This window comes from Pseudorca crassidens, chromosome X (genome assembly GCF_039906515.1).
Source record: "Pseudorca crassidens isolate mPseCra1 chromosome X, mPseCra1.hap1, whole genome shotgun sequence".
NCBI lineage: Eukaryota > Metazoa > Chordata > Mammalia > Artiodactyla > Delphinidae > Pseudorca > Pseudorca crassidens.
The window spans coordinates 78,039,591-78,062,699 of record NC_090317.1 but is presented as its reverse complement, the minus strand read 5'-3'; the positions used below and the strand labels follow the sequence as shown (position 1 = coordinate 78,062,699).

The window sequence follows — 23,109 nt, the reverse complement described above, 5'->3', positions numbered from 1 at the left end:
AATATGAACAGACCAATCACAAGCACTGAACTTGAGAATGTGATTAGAAATCTTCCAACAAACAAAAGCCCAGGATCATAGAGATTCACAGGAGAAATCTATCAAACATTTAGAGAAGAGCTAACACCTATCCTTCCCAAACTCTTCCAAAATATAGCAGAGGGAGGAACACTCCCAAACTCATTCTATGAGGCCACCATCACCCTGATACCAAAACAAAGCAAGGATGTCACAAAGAGCGAAAACTACAGGCCAATATCACTGATGAACATAGATGCAAAAATCTTAAAAAAGAATAGTTGCAAACAGAATCCAACAGCACATTGAAAGGATCATACACCATGATCAAATGGGGTTTATTCCAGGAATGCAAGGATTCTTCAATATATGCAAATCAATCAACCATATTAACACCATATTAACAAATTAAAGGAGAAAGACCATATGATCATCTCAACAGATGCAGAGAAAGCTTTCAACAAAATTCAACACCGATTTATGATAAAAGCCCTGCAGAAGTAGGCATAGAGGGAACTTTCCTCAACATACTAAAGGCCATATATGACAAACCCACAGCCAACATCGTCCTCAACGATGAACAACTGAAAACATTTCCACTAAGATAAGGACCAAGACAAGGTTTTCCACTCTCACCACTTGTATTCAACATAGTTTTGGAAGTTTTAGCCACAGCAACAAGAGAAGAAAAGGAAATAAAGGAATCCATATTGGAAAAGAAGATGCAAGGCTGTCATTGTTTGCAGATGACATGATACTATACATAGAGAATCCTAAAGATGCTACCAGAAAACTACTAGAGCTAATTAGTGCATTTGGTAAAATAGCAGGCTACAAAATTAATGCACAGAAATCTCTGGCATTCCTATACAGTAATGATGAAAAAATTGGAAAGTGAAATCAAGAAAACACCCCCATTTACCAATGCAACAAAAAGAATAAAATATCTAGGAATAAACCTACCTAAGGAGACAAAAGACCTGTAGCAGAAAATTATAAGACACTGATGAAAGAAATTAAAGATGATACAAATAGATGGAGAGATATACCACGTTCTTGGATTGGAAGAATCAACATTGTGAAAATGACTCTACTACCCAAAGCAATCTACAGATTCAATGCAATCCCTATCAGACTACCACTGGCATTTTTCACAGAAGTAGAACAAAAAATTTCACAGTTTCTATGGAAACACAAGTGACCCTGAATAGCCAAGGCAACCTTGAGAACGAAAAACAGTGCTGGAGGAATCAGGCTCCCTGACTTCAGACTATACTGCAAATTCACAGTAATCAAGACAGTATGGTCCTGGACCAAAAACAGAAAGATAGATCAATGGAAAAGGATAGAAAGCCCAGAGATAAAGCCCCGCACATATGGTCACCTTATCTTTGATAAAGGAGGCAGGAATGTACAGTGGAGAAAGGACAGCCTCTTCAATAAGTGGTGCTGGGAAAACTGGACAGATACATGTAAAAGTATGAGATTAGAATGCTCCCTAACACCATACACAAAAATAAGCTGAAAATGGATTAAAGACCTAAATGTTAGGCCAGAAACTATCAAACTCTTGGAAGAAAATATAGGCAGCACACTCTATGACATAAGTCACAGCAAGATCATTTTTGACCCACCTCCTAGAGAAATGGAAATAAAACTAAAAATAAACAAATGGGACCTAATGAAACTTCAAAGCTTTTGGCCAGCAAAGGAAACCATAAACAAGATTAAAAGACAACCCTCAGAATGGGAGAAAATATTTACAAATGAAGCAACTGAAAAAGGAGTAATCTCCAAAATTTATAAGCAGCTCATTGCAGCTCAATAATAAAAAAATAAACAACCCAGTCCAAAAATGGGCAGAAGACCTAAATAGACATTTCTCCAAAGAAGATAATACAGACTGCCAACAAACACATGAAAGAATGCTCAACATCATTAATCATTAGACAAATGCAAATGAAAACTACAATGAGATATCATCTCACACCAGTCAGAATGGCCATGATCAAAATATCTAGAAACAATAAATGCTAGAGAGGGTGTGGAGAAAAGGGAACACTCTTGCACTGCTGGTGGCAATGTGAATTGGTACAGCCGCTATGGAGAACAGTATGGATGTTCCTTAAAAATCTACAATTAGAACTACCATGTGACCCAGCAATCCCACTACTGGGTATACACCCTGAGAAAACCATAATCCCAAAAGAGTCACGTACCAAAATATTCATTGCAGCTGTATTTACAATAGCCAGGAGATGGAAACAACCTAAGTGTCCATCATCGGATGAATGGATAAAGAAGATGTGGCACTTACATACAATGCAATATTACTCAGCCATAAAAAGAAACGAAATTGAGCTATTTGTAATGAGGTGGATAGGCCTAGAGTCTGTCATACAGAGTGAAGTAAGTCAGAAAGAGAAAGACAAATACCGTATGCTAACACATATATATGGAATTTAAGGAAAAAAATGTCATGAAGAACCTAGGGGTAAGACAGGAATAAAGACACAGACCTACTAGAGAATAGACTTGAGGATATGGGGAGGGAGAAGGGTAAGCTGTGACAAAGTGAGAGAGTGGCATGGGCATATATACACTATGAAACGTAAAATAGATAGCCAATGGGAAGCAGCCGCATAGCACAGGGAGATCAGCTCGGTGCCTTTTGACCACCTGGATAGGTTGGATAGGGAGGGTGGGAGGGAGGGAGTTGCAAGAGGGAGGAGATATGGGAACATATGCATATGTATAACTGATTCACTTTGTTATAAAGCAGAAACTAACACACCATTGTAAAGCAATTATACTCTGATAAAGATGTAAAAAAAAAAAGTGATGAAAGAGAAAAATGTACAACCAAGAGTACTCTACCCAGCAAGGCTCTCATTCAGATTCGATGGAGAAGTCAAAAGCTTTACAGACAAAAAAAAAGCTAAGAGAATTCTGCACATCCAGTCCAGCTTTACAACAAATGCTAAAGGAACCTCTCTAGCAAGGGGAAAAAAAGAGGCCACAACTGTAAACTAGAAAACCACAAGTGGGAAAGCTCACTGGTAAAAGCAAACATACAGGAAATGCAGGAAACCATCCATACACAAATATGATATCAAAACGAGCAAGCATGAGAAGTGGAGAGTACAAAGGCAGAATATGGGAATTGCATTTGAAATTAAGAGACCAGCAACTTAAAACAACCTTGTACATGTATAGACTGCTATATCAAAACTTCATAGGAAAAGCAACCCAAAAACTACAATAAATACACACACAAAAATAAAAGCAACCCAAATACAAAAAGATGATCCTCAAACCACAAGAGAAGAGAACAAAAGAGGAAGGGAAGAAAAAAGACCTACAAAACTAAAGCCAAAACAATTAGAAAATGGAAATAGGAACTTACATATTGATAGTTACCTTAAATGTAAATGGATTAAATGCTCCAAACAAAAGACACAGACTAGTTGAATGGATACAAAAACAAGACCCATATATATGCTGTCTACAAGAGACCGCATCAGACCTAGGGACACATCCAGACTGAAAGTGAGTAGATGGAAAAAGATATTCCATGCAAATAGAAGTCAAAAGAAAGCTGGAGTAGCAATACTCACATTAGACAAAATAAACTTTAAAATAAAGACTGATACAAGAGACAAGGAAGGACACTACATAATGATCAAGGGGTCAATCCAAGAAGAAGATATAACAATTGTAAATATATATGTACACAACATGGGAACACCTCAATATATAAGGCAAATGCTAACAGCCATAAAAGGGGAAATCAAAAGTAACACAATAATAGTGGGGGAGTTTAACACCCCACTGAAACAAATGGACAGATCATCCAGACTGAAAATTAAAGAGGAAACACAAGCCTTAAATGACATATTAGACCAGATAGACTTAATTGATATTTATAGCACATTCCATCAAAAGCACAGAATATACTTTCATCTCAAGTGCACACAGAACATTCTTCAGGATAGATCACATATTGGGTAACAAATCAAGCCTCGGTAAATTAAAAAATATTGAAATCATATCAAGCATCTTTTCTGACCACAATATTATGAGATTAGAAATCAATTACAGGGAAAAACATTGTAAAGAACACAAACACATGGAGGCTAAATAATATGTTACTGAACAACTACTGGGTCACTGAAGAAATCAAAGAGGAAATAAAAACAATACCAAGAGACAAGTGACAACCAAAACACAACGAACGAAAATGTATGGGAAACTGCAAAAGCAGTTCTAAGAGGGAAGTTTATAGCAGTACAGTCTTACCTGAGGAAATAAGTAAAATCTCAAATAAACAAGTTAACCTTACACCTACAGCAACTGGAGAAAGAAGAACAAGCAAAACCTAAAGTTAGTAGAAGAAAAACATCATCAAGATCAGAGCAGAAATAAACAAAACAGAGATGAAGAAAACAGTAGCAAAGATAAATGACTAAAAGGTGTTTTTTTTGTGATGATAAATAAAATTGATAAGCCTTAGCTAGACTCATGAAGAAAAAAAGGGAGAGGACTCAAATGAATAAAATTAGAAATGAAAAATAAGTTACAACTGTCACCACAGAAATACAAAGGATCGTGAGAGACTACTACAAGCAACTGTATGATAATAAAATGGACAACATAGAAGAAAGGACAAATTCTTAGAAAGGTCCTACCTTCCAAGGCTGAACTAGGAAGAAATTGAATATATGAACACACCAATCACGTATACTGAAATTGAAACTGTGATTAAAATTCTTCCAACAAACAAAAGTCCAGGACCAGATGGCTTCACAGTTGAATTCTACCAAACATTTAGAGTAGGGTTAACCCGTATCCTTCTGAAAGTCTTCTAAAAAATTTCAGAGTAAGGAACACTTCCAAGCTCATTATACAAGGCCACCATCACCCTGATACCAAAACCAGACAAAGATATCACAAAAAAAGAAAATTACATGCCAATATCACTGATGAACATTGATGCAAAAATCCTAGTAAACCAAATCCAACAACATATTAAAAGGATTATACACCATGATCAGCTGGGAACTATCTGAGGGATGCAAGGATTCTTTAATATGGGCAAATCAATCAATGTATACTATACTTAAGAAACTTGGCTGTTCTTTTCCTATTCATGATTTCTGTACTTATTTCCGTTCTATTCTTTAGGATTTGTTACTATCACTTTTGATGGATGTTAGTCTCAGCTGAGGACCCTTTGGAAAAAGGTCTGTGCCACGTGTGAGGGACCATCCAACTTTGGAGGAATCAATCCCACCCCAAATATGTTGGTTCAGAATATTCAAGGGAAATGTCTGGCAATCTGTAATTGAAAGAACTCTCACTCCAAGTGATTGCAAATATTAGATAAGTTTTGGAATTTATGCCTAAAAGAAGATATTTTGAGAGGGAAAATGTACACAAGTTGTCTGCCCCATGATCTACGTCCCTAATTGTGCAGTTCCCCAGTCAGCACCTAGCCCAGAGCCCCGTATCCACTCTCTGGTCTGACTGATGCCCTGCTCTCAACCTGTATGTCTGGAGGGAAAGAAATCATCTGTCTTCCTGGCAAATGACCTTTTTTATTACCCATCTCATTCAATACCAAGCATCCCAAAGGAGCATGACCATGAGGAACATATTCATAACACCTGAGACATAGAAAATGTCAGTGGTCTACAAGATCTTTAATATCATGTGGCCCAACACCTTTGCTTCCACTTTCCCCAAACCAACCCAACTCAAACCCCATTATACAGATGAGGAAGAGGAAGCTGAGAGGAGAAGTGATTTGACCAAAGTCACATCCTAAATTACTTGCTTCTACTCAACATCGCTAATTATTAGAGAAATGAAAATCAAAACTACAATGAGGTATCACCTCACACCAGTCAGAATGGCCACCATTAAAATGTCTACAAATAATAAATGCTGGAGAGGGTGTGGAGAAAAGGGAGCCCTCCTACACTGTTGGTGGGAATGTAAATTGGTGCATCCACTATGGAAAACAGTATGGAGGTTCCTTAAAAAACTGAAAAGTTGCCTTGATCCAGCAATCCCACTCCTGGGCATATATTCAGAGAAAACTCTAATTCAAAAAGATACATGTACCCCAATATTCATAGCAGCACAATTTACAAAAACCAAGACATGGAAGCAACATAAATGTCCATCAACAGATGAATGGATAAAGAAGATGCTATATATATATATATATATATATATATATATATATATAAAATACACACACACACACACACACACACACAATGGAATACTACTCAGCCATAAACAAAAATTAAATAATGCCATTTGCTGCAACATGAAAGGACCTAGAGATCATCATGCTGGTGAAGTAAGTCAGACAGAGAAAGACAAATACCATGTGATATCACTTATATGTGGAATCTAAAATGTGATACAAATGAACTTATTTGCAAAATAGAAACAGACTCACAGACACAGAAAACAAATTTCTGGTTACCAAGGGGGAAAGAGTGTGGGGGAGGGATAAATTGGGAGTTTGAGATTAGCAGATAAAAACTACTATATATAAAATAGATAAACAACAAGGTCCTACTGTATAGCACAGGGAACTATATTAAATATCTTGTAATAAACTATAATGGAAATGAATATGAAAAAGAATATTATATATACACATATGTATACAGATATATATGTATACATATATATGTAACTAAATCACTTTAATTACACCAGAAACTAACACAGCATTGTAAATCAACTATACTTCAAAAAAAATACTTGCATCTAGTGGTCAGAGTGTCCACTTTTTATGCCAGTTTCTAATTGACCATTGCCTGTTTGGGCTGGAAAAATCAGGCAGTTCTGGGTGTCAGTTCCAGCACTTGTACGTACTAACTGTGTACTCTTGGAGAGGTTATTTCATCTCTCAGATCCTCCATTTCCTCCTCCGTAAGATGGAGGACCAATAATAATCCTAACCACACGAACTACCCAGTATATAGTAGGTGCTTTAGAAGCATTATTATTAGTCTTTTTGGTCCCCTTTCCCTTCCCTAAAACACACAGGATGGTGAATGTCCATTAAAGACCATTAATGGTGATGGCCATTAAAGGCTCACACCTTCCTAGTCCCTCTCACACTCAAATTCCCAACTTTCCTCCTTTTGCCCTTTGAAATTTGAGAATTTCAGCCTTACTGAAGTCCAAGCAAGCTGTTCGGAGCTAGAGGGCTGAGAGTGATGTTCGCCTATCCCCTGAGTAGATTCAGTAAAACTTCAAATCTGATACTACCACCACAGTTTAATTCATCTTCCCAAGACAGGGATCTAGATAATGGGATGAAGGGATGTGGAAGGAGTGTTGGGACAGGGCAAGAAGGAGGGGCTAAGGAAGAGAACAGGTGATTGGCAATTACAGTTCCCCACACGGGACTGCAGTAGTTGATGTATGTCAGGGAATAATTTTTACAAAGAAAGGAAGGGAGAGAGGGAAGGAGAAAGGAAGGAAGATGGAAGGAAGGAAAGAAAGAAGGAAGATGGAAGATAGGAAGGAAGGAAAGGGGGAAACTGAATGCAAACAGAAGCTGGGTATGATACTCACAGTGTTAGGCTGTCCAGCAACCAAAGAAAGCTGGGATCTTCAGTGAGGAAGGGATCATCAGAAATTAGACCTTTCTCCTGTTGGGAGAAAAGATTATACTAGCGCCAAGCCAGGCAGAGCACATGGCTTCTGATTATCAAGGATGTCACTGTCTCTTTCTTCTTCCCTCTCCCTAACCCATTGCAATAATAGAAAACCCTGAGTTACCAGGAAGTTCTTCCTTAAGTACAGTTTAAATTCTTCTTGTGGCAGGAGCAGTTAGTTTCTGTCCCCATTAAGACCTTATGTTTGGAGCATGTATTATAGTTGAAAACTGTTTTCACCTCTGTTATATCCATGATAGTCTCCACAACCCAATAAAGTTAGTACCATTATTCTATATGGTAGCTGAGGAAACTGAAGCCCAAAGAGATTAGGGTCCCACCTTATCTGGTGTGGCATCAGGGTCAAGTCTGGCGTTTTTTGTTTGTTTTGTTTTGTGTTTTGTTTTGATATTTTCGTTTTGCTCTCCTTCCCTCTCTAGGCAGGTATGGGTCATTTGCTCCTGAGGAAAGGTGGTAGATGCTCCAAAAAGAGGCTATTGAATTTTTTCTTGTGGGATGATATTTTGTCACTCCTAAGGCTTGGAAAAATTTCTCTTTCTCCTGGGTTGAGGGGTATACCTTCCTTAAAGTAACATTCCATCCTCAGATACGCCTTGAGTCTCAAAACTTACCTTGGACTCATTAAATACCACTTGTTATAATATTGATGATGGTAATAATGCACTAGTAAATGCACTAGGCACTTACTTAGATTAACTCATGTCACCCTCTCCTCAGCCCTGTGAAGTTGTACCATTATTATTTCCATTTTACAGCTAAGGACACTGAGTCACAGAAAGGTCAAGTAGCTGGAGTGGAGTGTAGGGCAGTAGGACTGGCCTTGGTCTTAGATTCTTATAGAAAGGGCTAAGAAAGGGCAAGATGTGGGAAAAAGGAAGCAAACCTTGGCTGAATGTTGATATGATTAGTTCCTTGCTCTCAGCAAGCCACTTAGGCTTAGGGCATTGTGTTCATTGATAGCAGGGAGAACCTTACATTGGGCTACATCTATAGTTCTTTCTCTGACCACACCCCTCCCTATCACCCACCATCCCTATAACAGTGAATCTGAGATTATCATAGGGTTTTAAGGCTACTGAGCTCTGCTCTAGGTTTGGGGATACCAGTCTAGGAATGCTCCCTGTAGACTTAGAGTTCTCTCTAAGTGGCCATCTTCAGTCTTTGCACCCTGGAATATTTCCAGGAAACCTATCCTTAAATGAGATACTGCCCCTCATCAGCACTTCCCATTCTGAAGTAAGGAAACAGTGACAGAATTAACACTAGGACCAAGGCCTTTCTTTCAGAGGCTCCTTAAGAACAGAGAGACATACTTTTTTATTACCCTGTTTCTCTGAAACTTGGAGATCTCTAGAGAATGCAGAGCTACCCATCTAAAACTCTATCTCTTTGCAAAGATTTTACCAGGCAGTCCAGCACCATGCCTGGCACAGGTGTTCACCTAAGTCTGCTGAATAGTACCAAGCTGAATTTGGAACAGGGCACCAAGGGCAATGGGGCATTTGCCCATGGTAGATGAAGGTAGATCTCGGACCCTCTTTCCCATGGCCTGATCCCTTGGGAGTTGTGGAAATGAAGGTATATTAGTTGGTTGGTTTAGAAAGTGACCTTAGAGGGAAGAAAGAATCATTGAAGATGTGGTCCAAGGTCACTGAACAAACAGGTGGTATCATTGAAGGGGTGAGCAGCTGAGGAAATGTTAATAGGAATGTTTAGGTGTCTTCAGACAGGCATAGGAACCAACACGTAAGTTCCTCAATAGGGCCTATGGAGAATAAAGCGTGCCAACAGGCCTTATGTAGTCTGAGGAAGTAGGGGATACTTTTGAAGATTTCACATGATGAAAATAAGAAGACTTTTATTTTAAAGCTTAGAATAAACAGAGCAGGAATTTTTCTCTGTTTTGTTTGCTGCTATATCCCCAGCACCTAGAACTTGGCTCATAGTAGGTGCTCAGTAAGCATTTTTAAAATCAATTAATGAATTTACAGATACGGCAACTGAAACAGATTTATCCAAAGTCACACAGTGGCAGAATTGGCGGGTTGGTGGTTAGGAGACCCCAGGCCTCCACTATACTAACCTATAGGTCCTTTCAAGTCCACCTCGATAACCTGACACAATTCATCTTCCCTCAAGAAAAAATAAAATATACCTTTTTTGTTTCTTTGGTATAAAAATGATGCATGCTTATTTTGAAAAATACAAAAAAGAAGAAAATTACTTAGTATACCAGCTCTCAAACACAATCGCGGTAAATACATTGCTGGATTCTCTTTCCAGTAATTTCTTTTCTACATATAGGTCTTTGTTTCACAGGTCAATCTTATATTTCCCTATTCAAAAAATCCCATGCTCCAATCAAACTGCAACACTCATTTCTTCACTGTGTCTTCTATTTTCCCATTTCTACCCTTTCACCCGTGGGATTCCTTCAATCTGTTACATTTCTGTGTGTCTTTATTCTACCTATCTTTCAAAATCCTTATTAAATGCTAAATTTTCCATGGCACAACTTGATTTTTTCTTTCTTATGGTATTGATTAAATACATTTTATTTCATACTCTGTAATGAGCCTTCCTCACTTCATGTCCTACCCCACCAAGTGTGAGCAACTTAAAGATTAGTCCCATATCTGACTCCACTCTTTCTCCCCCAACAGCATAGCCTATCACTATGTCTGCCATAGAGTATGTGCTCTGTAAAGACTGAATTGATTCAACCATGGTTTAATAAATTTATTGGACACAGATTATGTGCCAGGCACTGTGTTAAGCACTTTACATGCACTAACTCATTGCGAAAACACAATATTCCTACGGGTAAGTACTATTATTAGTTCTGCTTTAGAGATGTGAAAACAGAATGACAGAGGCTAAGTAATTTTTCCAAGGACATACCACAGTATAATATGATTCAAATCCAGGCTATTTGACATCAGGATGCATACTCTTAACTGTTATGCTCTGTTGCCTCTGAAAATCAGGGACAGAAAATGATGGGATGGAAGCAAGGAAATAGTTCAGGCACAGAAGGATACAGGAAGTGGCAGGGTAAACACAAAACACCTTCATGCAACATCAGTTTTACTTACAGATTTGGCCTGGGGGGAGTAAACAATTTAAATAGTGTTGCTTTTATCTTAAAACAAACATGGCTATATCAAAGAAAACAAAACTTGCATAAATATTTGATACATAACATAACATTTCAAAGAAAATTTGGCTTGTAGTTAGCTGTTTTGGGTTGCATCCCTAGCACACCCCAGAAAGACAGAATATTCCCCCCAACTTCCTGGAGTATATGAGAAACACTGGCTCAGAGGGCCATGACAAGAGTGATGGTGGATGTCAGTGGTGAAAAGCATGGGTGAAGTAATAGTTGGAATGCTAGTGGGCTGGAATGGTAGCAATTATGTTGACACTTTGGGTAGCAGCGATGACAGTCCTGACAATGGTGATGATGCCAGTGGTGACACATGAGATGAGAGCAGTGAAGATGAACAGTGCTGATCATAGTAGCTATGGTGATTACTTAATCATGGCCCAGCTTTTTGCCAAACTCTGGGCCACCTCCAGAATCAAATTGAATTAGAAGTGTTTATTTGCTCTCTCACCACGCCCCCCATCCAAATTTCAGGACCCCATTTAGGAAGCCTTAGCCATTTTGCAAACTCCTGCTATTTCCCATGAATGCATGATCAGGACTCCATGAAGTTCCCTCTATCTGAGCTACCTGCCCCCTCCTCCCACCTCATTTATACATGCAGCTTCTTTATCTTTCAGGACTCAGCTCTAGAATGTCCTCATACAGCCCCTCCTAGCCAGGTAGACTCAAGTACTCCTGCACCTGTGCTCCCATAGCACCCTCTATTTGAGCATTTGTCACACATTGGATTTGAGAGTCATTTTCCACTTAAGATGTTGCCTTCCATCAGCCTTGGGATGTGGAAGAGGATGAGGGTAAATCAATAAGAGATTAGTTTTCTCACTGTAAGACTGCAGTTTGGCCCAAAGTCACTGAACAGCCAGGTGTTTATTTTGAAGACTCAGAATCTTATGGGATGGCTTAGAGTTCTTTGAGAGGTAGGTTGATAGATTTGGATGACTTTTAATGGACCATTTCAACTCAAGAGATTGTAGCAGTCATGCCTACCCTGGGATGTCCATTCATTCATTTATTCAACACATATTTATTGAACCTTCAGTAAAATATAAGGCTGTGCTGACTGGCTCCTGAAGACACAAAAGGAGATAGTCTACTCCTCCCTAGTACCTGCCCATGTGTCAGTCAACAGACACTTATTGAATGCTCACATGATGTCAAGGCATTAGCTTTTTTCTATATGGCACCAAGGGATAGAATTTAAAGCTGCAGGAAACAGCTTAATACAAGGAAATACTTTCTAACCATTAGAACTGGTTATAATTAGAACAAGCTGCCTCAGGGAGAAAACAGTTACCCATCATTGGAGGTGTTTCAAACAGGAGCTGGAGTCTTGAAGTAAATATCTAAGATCCATTTGACCTCTGTTCTTCTGTCCCTAGAAAGAGCTCTAAGTCCCTCCTGTCTGTATCTTCATTGCCACTCTCAAATACAAGTTGGTCACTGGAGAATCATCTACCTTAGATTCTTCTTTTATTTATTGTTCTCTTATTCCTTTATTTCCTATTTCAAACTTCTCTTCTCCTCTCCGTTTCCTTCCCATGCCCCAGTCTTAAGTGAGGGGTGAGAATGAGTGGCAAAAATCACTTCCTTTATGTGACTGCAAAACAGTGTCCTGACTCTCTACCATTTGGTATGGAGCTTTATAGTTTGCAAAGCACCATCACATGTATGGATCTGTTCAAGAGACATTTATTGAGCTCTTTACTGTCATGATCTCATGACATCCTCACAACAACCCTGTGAGGTAGTTTGAAGGGGCCCAGGACTCAGCTGTGGACTCTGGGCCCTGGTCACTTGGCTTGTGAGCAGCATCTCAGAGAGGATTGGACTTGCATCTCATGGATCCTTTCAGTCTCATTGGCTGGCTCTCAGATCTATCCCTAAGGAGGAGACAGTGCTTCTCCTAAAAGGAATGGGGAAAAGTTTAGACAGGCTTAGAGGCAAACTGGTTCACAACCAGCCCCAGCTGTTCTATGTCTCTAGAAAGAATGCTGGATCTCTCCAACCTGTACCCTTACCTCACCACCCTCAAATGCCTCATGGCCCCTGAGGAGTCACCTGGATCTAGTTCTTTCTTGCTGGAGGTAGGATGGCTTTTGCCAAAACAGACAGCAGCCAAGCAGCCTGTGTGGCCAGCTTCCAGCTTTGTGGCCTGGACAAAGAGGGTGATTTTTGAGTCTCTTGTCCATGGGCACAGAGTCAGAGGCCAGAATGATTCCGGGCTAGCAACGTTGCAGGCCCTCAAACCACTTGTACCACAAGAGAAGTCTCCTCCAGAAATGTAAGGGGGCCAGCCCTTACACTGGGGCTGAAAAAAAGGAACTGCCCACTATCTGTTAGGGCCTTGCCCTAGCTACCCTTACCTCTTACCCTACTGTCTTAGTCCCCATATCTCCCATGCAGAAATCACCTGAAAAGAAAAGAAAACCAAAAATGAAAATTCAAAATATGCAGAACAGGACAGGTGGCTGAATTTCAGGTGGTGATCAAACTAAGGGGAGAAAGTTAGACATCTTCTACTGCTATCCATACTTCCATCCCTCTGTTCCATCTCTCCTCTTGCTATTCTTAGTGGCAACAGAAATGGTACTTGGGCTAAATTTATATTTGAATTATGCCCTTGTCCGTAACCCTGCCTCTCATTTGTATTAATTTATTTTTATTTCTTAGACTTGAGAATAAATATTTGATGGATATTTGGCCTGGTGTTTGTTTGTTTGGTTGGTTGGTATTTTTTGGTATCCACATTATTTGGCCTGTGTTTTTTGGTTCACAAAGACCATGCTTTGTCTTGTTGGATCCTTGTAAGACCTTGTAAGACGATCAAGGTGGGACTGATCAGCCCCATTTTGCAGATGAATAAAGTAAGGGAGAGGAGAAGCGATCTGCCTAAGGGCATAGCCATGCTCTTTTCTCCCATAGCAAGGTCATTTCCACTGAAGTGTCTAGGACTCATAAGATTAAGATAGCAACAGTATCCAGGAGGATAATTTTTGAGATCACAGTACCTTACTTGGCAACCCTGAAATTGAAAAGAGGCAGTGACAACTTCACTCCCATGGAGGGTTTACTATTGGCCCTTTTGTAGATCCAGTGAAGTGACTTAAAAAAATCTATGAGGGACTTCCCTGGTGGTCCAGTGGTTAAGACTCCGCACGTCCAATGCAGGGGGCGTGGGTTTGATCCCTGGTCGGGGAACTAAGATCTCACATGATGCTGCAACGCCTCCAAAAAAAAAGAAAAAAATCTGTGAGCAGGTGAATGGGTAGGGTTGGAAGAAGGTGGAGGGAATAGAAGTTCTGGAGGGATAGTCCTGAAGAAGGGCCCTCACCACCATAAGGAAGCAAGCAGAAAGGAATAACACCACTCCATTGCGCTTGGGCAGAGGTCCAAGCGCAAATGGGCTGATGCCAGTACTTCCTGCTCTAAACTTGGTGGAGATAGGGCTTTCTGGGCTCAAAATGATTTTACTAAGCAGTCTACTTACCTACCATTCACCCTGATCACTTTGAGAAGTGCTTCCCTGAAGCCAAGGAGTTGACCCCCATCCAGGGAAGAAACTGGACAGGGGATGGCCAAGACTGATGTGCACACAGGCCTCTTCTGTAGTATTTAGGGAAATTAGAATATATGGATTTTGTTCCATATAATTTTAGTGCTTGGAAGTTTGTTTTCATTCATGCCAAAGTTAACCAGCAATATTAACTGCATTAATTTTAGCTGAAATATGAACACACAAACTTGTAAAACTGACCTGTGCAACCGACCATACTCACAAATATAATCATGAACACACACAACACCACTCACTTACATAATTTACATAGAAGTCACACTATAGTAAGAAAAGTAAGTATTCACCCCCTTATTCCTGTTCCCAGGGTAGATGATTGCCAAGATGATGTGTAAAATGGACCAGAATTCTGGGCCTAGAGGAGTCTTTGAAAAACCAATATCTATAAATAGATCCCCTCCACACATACCACCTCTCTTCCCTTAAAAAAAAAACCCAGAAATTTCAAAGCTTCATTGCTCATTTCTTTGTCTAGCTACTAAGCCTTATCTGGTGAAGAAGTCTATGTGGGCAGCCCATGATATCATAATACCAGAGGCAAAGGAATTGGTTTTCAGGGATAAAAAATGCAGTCCAGAGCCCAAGGTAAGTAATAATATGGGGGCTTCTTGAAAACTCCACTTTCCATAACAAAACTTCAGATAACCAAGGTTGGTCTAGGGCCACTGAGTGGTAGGTAAGGAATAAAACAGTATGAGTGTTTACCTTGGCCTTTTATCTTTTCACTCCTGTCTGAGATACCTGTCTTAGGGCTGGCTTCAGGAGGACAGTTTAGCAAGGGAGTGGGGTACGGGGTGCAGAGTTAACTGCCTGTGATGGAGAAGGGTCATGCATGAGCTGAGTGGGCTTTATAAATCTAAGTCAAAATGAAGACATTGTCTACATTCCTTCTCCTTGGGTCCCTTCATAGCCTGTTCCACTCCAATCTCTCCCAGTCTATTATTGATACCAGATACCAGATACTTTAGAAGGTATCTGGTAGGACATTCATTTGGTTAAGGGTAAATCTGCCCTGAGGTCCTCTTTTCAGGGGTAATCCACCTGGGAAGGGAAATACAATAGATGGCTAGCATTTCATTGTAAATGAATAGGTCCAGTCCTGAAGAAGCCTCAGAGTTGTGTGTGAGAGTGGGTGGGAGGGGTGGTGCTGAGAGGGAAATGGTAATGCAGGTTTTATATCCTATTCTGCCACTAACAGTGTTACTGAGAAAATCTTTTCTTTCTGGGTCTCAGTTTACCACCTGTAAAGTGAAGAGGACAGTCTGGTTCCCTTCCAGTTTTGACAGACATGAAAGTGTTGTATTTGGACTCACTTTAGCTAAATGTAGGGTGGGTAGGGGGATTAGGTAAGGGGAGATTTAAGACTAAATATTAATTATTCTTTCCTGTCAGGAAGGCTGGGTATGCTCTATCCTAGGAGTGTTTTCCTTGGGAGGGAAAGGTGGGCAGAGGAATGGTTTACTTTTTCCCCTCCCATGGATCTTTGGGTAGAGCAGGCACCCTTCATTTCAGCTGAGGGGATGGGAAGGAGAAAGATACCTGGGACCCAGGGCGTTTGTGTTTGACCCTGGTTAGAGCTGAGAAGACATAGAGGATATGTTCATGGGACAGGGTGTGCGTACTTGGTTTTTAGTGGCTAAAGAGTATGACCAGGGACCAGTCAAGCTCGGTATATTCATAATTGACACAGGGTACTTATCATAAGCTAAATAGTAGTGCTAGTTTTAAAATATTACCCACATAATTCCTAGACTTTTAGGTCCCCAATAAAATCCATCAACAAACCTTGGTCTTTCTGGGTCTTTCTCCTTGGGTTTGTGGCAGCAGCAGCAATGCAGTACCCCACAGAGGTTCTTACTCTTTGGCAGCTACCAACAAATGCAGAGGTTCTGGGTAGGGCAGAGAGAGAACAAGGAGAAAAGGAACTTAACCAGCATTCTGTGGAAACAATTCAGACTAAGCTGACCGATTTAATAAATTAGGATTCCTGTGGGATCGGAGCAACTGAGAGGGCATTGCACTCTGTGGGAGCAGTATAATCCTTCAGATATCTTTTATTGGTATGTTGATTGAAGACATTTGGGATTCTCCTGGTGCCTCACCTAAAGGCACTTGGGTATGAGCTCAGGATTGGAGATAACAGGGTGCCCAAGCCCCCTTAGAGTCTAATAATCTTTCTTCTGAGTGGTGATCAGCAGGCATAAGCAATCAGTCTCTTGTCTCACTCACTGACAGGGTAGAAGCATCAGTGATTGTCAGACCACCAAGCCGGATATGGAAGCAGAATCTTCCTGCACCTGCACCTGCACCAAAAATTGGATTCCCAGGATCCCCTGGTAGCCCAGCCATGACCACTAGAATAATTTGGCAGTGAGACTACCTGGAGAGCTCTTGAGACTCTACTAGGGGGAATAGGCTGCCCTGAGAGCCAGCCATTACCTCAACTCCCTTAACTGATTACCCTGAAGTTGATGAGTAAATGTGTCATCCAGAAATTGGTTTATAGAATCACAGAATCACATAGAGAATTTCAGATGAAGAAACTGAGGCTCAGCTGGGAAAATTGGCTCAGCACTCCCAAGTTCAATACAGAACTAGGTAATACAGTGTTTTTGACTTTGTCTTATTACATGATGTCACTTCTCCTTAGTAGGCTTATATTTTAGCTTTATTCTGACAACAGTGATTGTAATGATAATAATAATGATATATTAATGAAATAACTAAAACAGAAATAAAATTAGCATTAAATGAGAAGGGAGGGTGAAACCTCAGGCAAATAAGTAAGCAGCTGAAATCTGAAAAAGACAAGAAGGCCCCTCTGTTCAAATATCACTTAAAATATAATGGTCAATAAGCCCTTTAAGATTAAGGCCAGGGTGGGTGCCAGAGGTAAGGAAAGAAAGGAGGGAAGAAGAAAGAAAGAAGAAAGAAAGGGGTAGGGAATGTTTTAATTAAGACCCTGAAGCTGGGGGTTGTGGCCTAGCCCAATCCCCTCCTTGAGGATCTTCTTAACCTATGATACACAGTTTTAAACTAGTCATCTCAGCCCAGCTGGCTGGGGGGACAAAAAAGTAAAAGATAGTGGCCGGGCTGGGATTTCAGCCCTCTCCTGGGATAAAACTCTTTCCCCAAAGCCCCTTCTTCATTGATCACACTGTTCTCCTGGGGTCTTCACCCTTAAATTCTGGGTGTTTACCTGGCTTGCTGAATTGCTCTTCTCTCCCAGGGATTCTCCTTTTTTCTGGGTATCGATCTCTTTCTTGAAATTTTTCTTCCCCAACTCCCTGAAATCCCTGATAGTCTAAAATTTTATGAGGTACTCCTTCTTGTCCTGAGTCTCTTTTATTTGTCTTACCACCCCCACCTTTTTAACAATACATTTAACCAATCTCTAATGCTGTGGCCATTTTCTGAAGTTCTATAACTATCTTAGAATCATGGTCTTCAAGCCTCTGGGGTTCAGCCTCTCCCCTGGAGTTCCGTTCCCAAATCACTGGGGTTTCAACTTTGATTGCCAATTCTCTCTCTCTTAGGGTCCCCTCCTTGCAGCCCTGGGACTTCCCCACCTTAGGCAGTTTTATTTCGTGCCTAGAAGCCCCTCCTTACATCTTTGTGACTTTACCCCTTTTCTGAAGTCTCTTCTTCAACTTACTTGCCCCAAATTACTGGAGTTACCCCTTTTTTGCATGCCACCAATTTTGCAGGGCACTTTTTTTCTGGGGTCCTCTATTGCTCCTGGTGTCTCCTCACTCTATATCTAGGGCAATCCATTTGGGAGTCCAAATTCTCTTTGGGGCTCTCCTTCCTATATCGGCAAGTCAGCTTTCCTTTCTCCTTCCCTCCCTGTACTTTCTTTCCTTTCCTCCTTCCTTCCTTCTCTCTCTCTCTCTCCCTCTATCTATCTATCTATCTAGATATATTTAGATAGATATTCAGGTACCATATAATTCAACCATTTAAAGTGTACACTTCAATACTTTTTATTACAGTCACAGGATTGTGTAACCATCACCATAATAATTAGTTGAAGAACATTCTCATCATCCCCAAAATAAACCCCATATTTGTTAGCAGTCATCTTTCTTTTTAATAGAGTCCTAACTTTCTCCTTTGGTTTACTCTCTATGTCTCTGGGCCTTGCCTTTTATGAGGGGGTGTCTTATGTCTCTCCTGGGGACTCATCCTTACATCTCTGAAGCTGTACACCCTTTAGGGGCCTTTTATTTCTCAGGGTCTCCCCACATCTTAGGGCTATACCACTTTTCTGGTGTGCCCTTCCTGTATCTCTGCAATTCTACCCTTTTTCTTCATTCTTTCTTCTGGTATCACTACCCCAAATCCCTGGACCTATTTCCCTTTTCTGATGTCCCTCCAATATACAGGCCAGTCTTTTGAAAGGTTCTATTTCATTTCTAAAATACCCTCCCTTTAGATATAGAGTCCTACCCCTCTTTGGGTCCAAATTTTATTTAGGCCCCCATTCCATCTTTCCCTGGGGCTTCACCTTTTTTTCTGGAATCTTACCTTTCCTGGGGAACCCCTATGCTTGCATATCTTATCTTTTTTTATGTTTTCTTCTCCCTAAATCCCTGGCACTACAGGGAGGTTTTTTTTTAAATTTATTTTTATTTTTGGCTGCCTTCGGTCCCCACTGCCTTGCCCGGGCCTTCTCTAGTTGTGGTGAGTGGGGGCCACTCTTTGCTGCGGTGTGCGGACTTCTCACCGTGGCAGCCTCTCCCATTGCAGAGCACCGGCTCTAGGAGCGTGGGCTTCAGTAGTTGTGGCACGCGGGCTCAGTAGTTGTGGCACTCAGGCTCAGCAGTTGTGGCCCGCAGGCTCAGCGGCCGTAGCGCATGGGCCTAGTTGCTCGGCGGCACGTGGAACCCTCCCCAACCGGGGCTCGAACCCATGTCCCCTGCATTGGCAGGTGGACTCCCAACCACTGTGCCACCAGGGAAGCCCGGCAGGGCAGTTTTTATCTCTCTCAGGAAACCTTCTCTCCCTCCTCCTGATTCCACCCCTTTTCCGGAGTACTGTTTTTTAGAGACTCTTCCTTGTACCACTGGGACCCCACTCATTTTCTGCAGTCTCATCTCTATCCAGTTATTTCCTTTGGGCATCCTTGGGATTCCACCACTTTTCTGCAATCTTCTTCTTCGCCTGGGTTTCTAGGTCTCATGGGATTCATTGTCCCCCATGTCTCTGTGGCACCACCTTTTCTTCTTCAGTATCCTTTCTAAATCTGAGGCTTCAATCTTTTTTATTTTGGGGGTTTAATTTTTCTCCTGGGGCTACCCTGTTCAAATCCCTTGGACTCTACCTCTTTCTCAGATTCTACTTCCCTGCTGGCATCTCCTCCTACTTTGCAGGGCTCTTCCTCTCCTTGGGATTCTTTAGTCACCAAAGTTTCTCCTTTCATTAGCAAGTTCCTTGTTTCTTCTGGACTTTTCCTGCCCACTCCTACTTGTCTCTTGAGCCTCTGTCCCTGAGGTAGCTAATTCAGCATGATCTGTGCCTGCGAGGTCAAGAATATCACCCCATAGGAAATGTGCCAGGTTTCTATCATTCAAAGGTTGTAGGGGCAAGAGCAAAGAAAAGTAAAGGTGAGTGACCTGGGCTTCCCTGGTGGCGCAGTGGTTGAGAGTCTGCCTGCCGATGCGAGGGACGCGGGTTCGTGCCCTGGTCCGGGAGGACACCACATGCCGCGGAGCGGCTGGGCCCGTGAGCCATGGCCACTGAGCCTGCATGTCTGGAGCCTGTGCTCTGCAGCAGGAGAGGCCACAGCAGTGAGGGGCCCGCGTATGGGAAAAAAAAAAAAACCTGAGTGACCCCTGTGTGTCAAGAGCTATGCACATACATTACCTCCAGTAATCTTCACAGCAGCCCTCTGAGTGGACTTTGGTAGCCTCATTTAACAGATGAATAAACTGTGGCTTAGTGGAGAAAAGCTTCTGGGGCTGTATGGAGCAAAGTGGAACCCCCACCCCCTCTGAATGCTGAGTGGGAGTGGGGAATCATCATGCCCAGTCTGGGGAGGGGGCTTGCCTCTGCCTGTGCTACATTTCTCTGACTGGGAAGAACCCAGCCCTGCAGAGTCCCTGGCACTCTAGGATTTGACTCTCCAGCTCGCACTCCAGGAATGTCAGGGAAGAAGGAAGTGATTTTCGCACCTCGGAAGTGAGGTCATATATATACTTTCAAGTTTGGGGTGGGAGATCAGGGTGTTGACAGGGCTTTGAAGCTATGGGAGGTGGAGTCGGTGTTGGAGGACCCTCCCGCAGCCCTGATTCCCCTCGCTGCTATTCCCACGTGCACCTTCTCGTGCGGAGCCTGGCCACGTTGTAGAGCTCAACTGCCTCCTGTTCCATCCCCGCTGCCCCAACTACATACCTTGCTCTGATCTTCTTTACGGGGGCCCAGGCACTAAAGTTGGCCAGATCTGGCTAGTGGAGAGCGATCGGCGGGGCTTGTCCAGCGTTTCGCCCAAAGGATAGGGGAGACATGGTCCTCGTGGTCGCAGTGGTAGCCTGTCAGAAGCCCTCAGCGCTGTCATGGGCCAGCAGCAGTAGCCGGGATGGTGGCGGGTTGCCGCAGGAATAAAGCTCTCTTCAACAATCGGCTGTATTCTCCCTGTCCCCGCCCTGGGGCCCCAGGCCCGTGGCGGCGCCCAGCGGGCTAGCGAGTGAGGCTGCCCTAAGTGCCTGGAGACCGATAGAGAAGAAGGTGAACAGGGATGCAGCGAGAACTGACCCTGAAAGCGCGGAACAGTCTTTGACCAGAAATTCCTGGTTCCCACTGGAGGGTTTCAGAACCTCCCTGTAGCCTGCCAGCCGCCGATCACCCCCCTCGCGTGTTAAATACGTACGTGAGTCATCTGGCGGGGGCTGAGGGCGGTTTGGATTGGACTGGGACGGATTGGACGGAATTGAGCTGGAAAGAGCCTCTGACCTTAAGACCGCCCTGGGGAGGGGCTACTGGAGAGCTGCGAAGGGGAGGGGAGGGAATCTGGTGCAGATCTGACAGCGCAGTGTTTGGGGCGGGGGCTGCAGAAGACTCCATAAGAATAGGGCTTCAGAGTAAGGGGCTGGGGGTATAGCGGACCATGTCTCCCTTATGCTTCGGGAGGCCAGGAAAGAGAGGGCAGGATTGGGGCCACTGTAGAGAGATGCAGGGGCTAGGGTGCCCCAGGGAAGACAGGGGTTGGGGATCCTGAGCAGAGAGGAAAGTACAAGGCAAGAAAAGACCTCTAGCTGAGTGATTCTGAAGGGAGTGGGGAATGAAAGGAGGGGGGCACTGAGGGATGAAGGCATAGGAGAATGTTTGGAAGAATGTCTGGCTAATTTGTAGTGACAGGAATTATACCCCAAGGACATAGGAAAGGGCAAGAAGAAATGATTTGGGTTTAGAGCTCAATCCTGCTCTCATTGGATCTTTCCAATCTTCAAGACCTTGTGGTGAGTGCTTCCCTCCCTTGTTATGAGGGAGCTAGTGGAAATAGCACACCATACACACACACACACACACACACACACACACACACAGAGTATGAGCCAGCAAGACTGAGGGGCTTCATGCAAGAGAGAGTATTTGGGGATGAGAGAGTAAAAGCAAAGAATTTGGGGGTGCTCTGGATATGTACAGTGCCAAATGTTGATGCGGCCTGGAAAAGAATGTGTAGACCAGATGTTTCCTTGGGAAAAGCACAAGCAATTTCAGGGAAGCACAAGGTGGAGATGAGGAGGTTCTGGAGATGCTGATGGGGAGGTAGGCAGAACTAGCTGATGGTAGAGCTCGGTGGGACGAGGACTGGAGACAACCCTGACTGTAGCCCTAGGGAAAAGTGCAAGGCGCATGAGCTAGGCTGACTGCTCAAGTGGGGCCAGAAGGAGGTGGCTCCTGAATGACAGTCTTGCTCTGACAGTCCCCTGGACACAGTTATTGGGCTATCATACTGTTGCCAAGAAACAAGCCCGCATTTGGACAGCTCCACTGACCAGTCTGAATCCTGTCTGAGACGGCTGTACAGTCCTCTCCCCACCCCCACTTCCTACAAAAGGGGCATGGGTTTCTGCCTGGTTTGGCTGAGCCCTATCCCCTGCCTTACTGGTTTTCTTCTGTGTATTAACCATTCAGACTGTTCAACAGTCCTGGTGTAACCACCTTATATCATCATGCATGTTCTTCCTCTGCTTACAGTGCTTTTCTCCTGCTTTTCCACCAGGTCAACTAGTTAACCTTTAAGATCATACTCAAGTGTCACCCCCTCTGTGAAGCTGTCCTTTCAAATAATTTCACCCAATCAGCACAAAGTTTCTATAGCATTTTCATTCACGCTTCCAATGTAATACTTGCAAAAATATTTTTGTATTGATTTTTCACCTGTATTCCTTAACCAGATGGTGAGGTTCTTAAGGGCAATGTTGTTATTATCTGTATCTCCACAACTAGTTCAGTGTAGAGGCCATCATAAGGCCTCAGTAAATAGGTGGGTGTTTGGTGCAGTATATATCACAGGAGTAAGAAAGAGGAGGCAGGAATAACACATATTACAATAACCTGTATCAGTGGTAATGAGAGCTTTAATTTGGGCAGTGCAGAAGAAAAGGCCCACACTGATGTCAGCTCTGCTGCAGTGA

The 23,109-nt window shown here is 42.5% G+C and overlaps 1 long non-coding RNA gene across 2 annotated transcripts; it reads right to left on the bottom strand.

Moving 5' to 3' along the window:
• Window positions 1-10,457: 10,457 nt before the first annotated feature.
• Window positions 10,458-21,327, bottom strand: LOC137217003 (uncharacterized). Of its 2 annotated transcripts, XR_010939971.1 has the most exons (4): window positions 20,864-21,327; window positions 16,256-16,359; window positions 13,260-14,121; window positions 10,458-12,799 (listed from the first exon to the last, which is right to left on the bottom strand). It is a non-coding gene; the product is annotated as an uncharacterized lncRNA (long non-coding RNA). The 2 variants fall into 2 exon arrangements; XR_010939970.1 differs by having other exon boundaries at window positions 10,458-14,121.
• Window positions 21,328-23,109: the final 1,782 nt, after the last annotated feature.